This window comes from Eumetopias jubatus, unplaced genomic scaffold (genome assembly GCF_037043125.1).
Source record: "Eumetopias jubatus isolate StellerSeaLion01/CBP00866 unplaced genomic scaffold, mEumJub1_p1.0 scaffold_10, whole genome shotgun sequence".
NCBI classification, from domain to species: domain Eukaryota; kingdom Metazoa; phylum Chordata; class Mammalia; order Carnivora; family Otariidae; genus Eumetopias; species Eumetopias jubatus.
This window is the reverse complement of record NW_028274816.1, coordinates 105875588-105879191: the sequence shown is the minus strand read 5'-3', so window position 1 is coordinate 105879191 and position 3604 is coordinate 105875588. Positions and strand designations below refer to the sequence as shown.

Below are 3604 nucleotides of genomic sequence, written 5' to 3'. Positions count from 1 at the left end.
AAGATTCCAACTTCTTTCAGTAACTTCTTCAACTCTGCTTTTGTTCTTGGGAAACCTCATTTCTTCCTTAATATTTATTCATGAGGAATTTTTTTTTTTTTTTTTGGAGACTTTGAGGAGCAGCTGCTTTGGGTCTGAGGGAATTCACCCCACTGGGAAGACAGCTTTTCATCTTACTCGGTGCGGCCAGAGCTCCTCATAAAGAAACATCAGCTCCTTGGGGTGGAGGGGCCTCCAACTCCAGAGGGATTACTGTGCAGTTGTGGAGGGCTCCCGACAGTCTCTGCTTTGGGCCAGGCAGCCCCGGGACCTGGAGACAGGGCAGGGGCAGCTTCGGGAGCATGGAGGAGGCCACATGACAGGACAGGCATCCCTGCCTGGGGACCTCACAGAGCCTCGGAGGCCAGCAAAGCGCTGTAGTGGAGGCTCCATGAGCTGGAAGTTCCAGACACTTTTCATCTTTCAGAGGCTCATGTCTAACAGGAGAAACTGGACACTTCGGCCCACCAGCACACAAATTCAATGTAACGTGCAAATAAGGGCCCGGTGGGGAGGGCCAGGCTGGCTCAGTCACACAGAGGGGAGACAGGACTAGAAAAAGACTTACACCCGGTGCTTTTGACTTGGGGGGGGGCTGGGGGAGTCAGGAATTCTACAATGTCAACCTTGGGAGGGATTTGAAGTTCTGGCCTAACCCTCTTATTTTCCAGATGGAGAAATTGTGGGAAATGACTTGTCTAAAGTCTGCTTCAAAGAGGAGATTCAAATATAGATTTTCTGGCCCTAGTCCAGTGCTCTTTCCTCTGCATTTGATCTCTAAATGTCTGGTTTTTCCCAACATTCTAGGGCTCCACGCGTCACCAACCCTAGGACTCCCCAGCTAGCGCCTTCTCGTGCATGCGTTTTTTATTCTGCGTTCCCACCCACCCCTCCCCTTCACTAGTTCACTGCTTGCTTGCTTTTTTTTGTTAAAGGTAATGCAGTATTTTATTTATTCCGTCCACTAATAACTAAGATTTGAGAACATTTATAGTAATGGAACTTAACCTAAGAAGTTCAACTTGCTTTTTCTTACATTTCAGTATCGGGTATTAGTAAGAGAGAGAGTCAAAATAATAATGGTCAAAATTATTCAGTCAAAAGCTTATAATGAATGCTTGGGATTAGTCTACATACAATTTAGGTTTTGGCATAAAGTTCTTTGGCTGCAAGTAAGAACATTTGGTTTGCTTCACTAATAGGATATCTTTTAATGCTGGGATGGCCTCTTCTTGATATTTCTTCTGCTGTGGATTTTTAGCATAGTTATCTGTGATGGTATGAATGGCGTTGAGTGGAGAGGCACTCCTAACATTTATTCCAAATAGGAGTACATACCCGATTACTATGGTAATGAGGAGGTAGACAGGTAATGCAACTGCCCAAGATTTTTGAGGCCAATAGGTTAAGCCTAAGGAGTTCAGCCAAGATTCAGGAATAAAGGCTCACACAAGATATAGTATGAAGCCAAATTGGGAGCTTAAGAAAAGAACAAAGCCATAAATCGTTCTTTCTGGCAATGGCAAAGGTGAATTTTCCAACATTTTCCCTGTGGCTTTAGACAATCTTGATCCTTGAAGCTCCCACTCAGGTCCCTCCCGACAGCTTGTCTACCTTAGCACACTGCTTTCTTTTTTAATGCCTGCCTGTGTAAACTCAGCTCTGTCACAAGCTTCTGCAAGGCTCCTGGGTTGTAAATGCGGCGCTCCAAGTTCTGGAAATGTGAGAGTCCGGGGCAGAGGCACAGACCTTCTAGAAGATGCAGGGGGATCAGGATGGTACTTGGTTCTTCTTGAGGCTCTGGACCAATTCCTCTACTGTCCACTGTCAGCCCTTCAACCTGACATGCAGTCCCATGCCCCAGATCTTTTACCTGCTCCTACACCTGGTCACCTTCTTTCCACCTCCCACCCCACCCCATTCAATGACCGGAGCGTTTCTCCCCCCCCCAATCTCTACCCCAACACGGGGCTAGAACTCACGACTCTGAGATCAAGAGCCAATGCTCTCCTGAGTGAGCCAGCCAGGCGCCCCAAGGACCTGAACATTTATCTATCTATCTATCTATCTATCTATCTATCTATCTATCTAATTATTATTTTTTTAATTTATTTTTTTGAGAGAGAGACAGTGCATGAGCAAGGTGGGGAGGAGAAGAAGGAGAGGGAGAAAGAGAATCTCAAGCAGGCTCCACAGTCAGCGTGGAGCCTGATGAGGGGCTTGATCTCACAACCCTGAGATCATGACCTAAGCTGAAATCAAGAGTGCAACCCTTAACCAACTGAGCCATCCTGGTGCCCCAACCAGAACTTTTAAAAGTGTGATTGAGCACTTGGGCACTTGAATGAATCCTTCTCATTCCACCCTCGTGACTGGCTCTGCTTCCTTTTTGAAAACCCTGAATGCACTCCTGATGTCATTCCAAATTCTAAAAAATGCACAGGCACCTGGGTGGCTCAGTTGGTTAATCGACTGCCTTTGGCTCAGATCATGATCCTGGAGTCCCATGGTCGGGTCCCGCATCAGGCTCCCTGCTCAGTGGGGAGTCTGCTTCTCCCTCTGAACGTACCCCCTCTCATGCTCTCTTTCTCAAGTAAAAAATAAAATCTTTAAAAAATGCTGAGGATTCATCGATATCTGCACTAGCTGGGGGGAAATGGGAGATAATAGTAACTGAGACCACAGGCAAGGTTAAGTGTAGAAAATAGATCTGAATCAAGCCACTTGGCAAGGCTCTTCTGCCACCTTGCTGTGTGGTCTTAGGCAAAGCCTTTAACGTCTCTGTGCCTTTGTGTCTTATTTATCAGGTGAGGATAATACTGCCTGACTTATCGACTTTCAGGATATGTTAAAGATCAAGTAGGGGGACAGATTTGAACTTATTCTTAATTTAAAAGAATATTGAAAAGAAAAGAATATTGCACCTAACTAGCATGACTATTAAGATTTCCCCCAATCTCATTTTATATATATAAATGTATATTTTTTAAATTACCCGTCTCCATCAGCATCCTCTGAGGTATATTGGTAAGTAGCTAATTGTTAAACCAAGTCTGAATTTTTTTTTAAAGATTCTATTTATTTATTTTGACAGAGAGAGTGAGCAGGGGGAGCGGGAGAGAGAGAAGCAGACTTCCCGCTGAGCAAGGAGCCCGATGTGGGGCTCGATCCCACGACCCTGGGACCATGACCTGAGCCGAAGGCAGATGCTCAACCGACTGAGCCATCCAGGAGCCCCCCCCCGAGTCTGAATTTCATCTCCTTTAATACCCTGTTGTCCAGGGAGGAGGGGCTCATGAGCAGTGCCATGCTCGGTCAGGGGAAACAGGACCTGCGTAATCCAGAAAGGTCTGAACAACCTCACGTTGATTGTGAAGAAAAACGAAGCGAAATAGCAGTGGGACCAGGTTCTGGGCTCACCCCTCTTATCCTACTAACCCTTACCCACCTGGATGTTGTTAGGGTTGAGTTCAGATGGGGTTTGTTGTGTAGTTAGGGTCTAGGTGAGGATGAGGGTTAGGGTTGAGGTTTCAGTTAGGTTTAGATTCTGAGTGTGGATGCAGGT

The 3604-nt window shown here is 46.1% G+C and overlaps 1 pseudogene; it reads right to left on the bottom strand.

The window, feature by feature from the left end:
- Window positions 1-1179: 1179 nt before the first annotated feature.
- LOC114198415 (phosphatidylinositol N-acetylglucosaminyltransferase subunit P pseudogene) lies at window positions 1180-1583 on the bottom strand (annotated as a pseudogene).
- Window positions 1584-3604: the final 2021 nt, after the last annotated feature.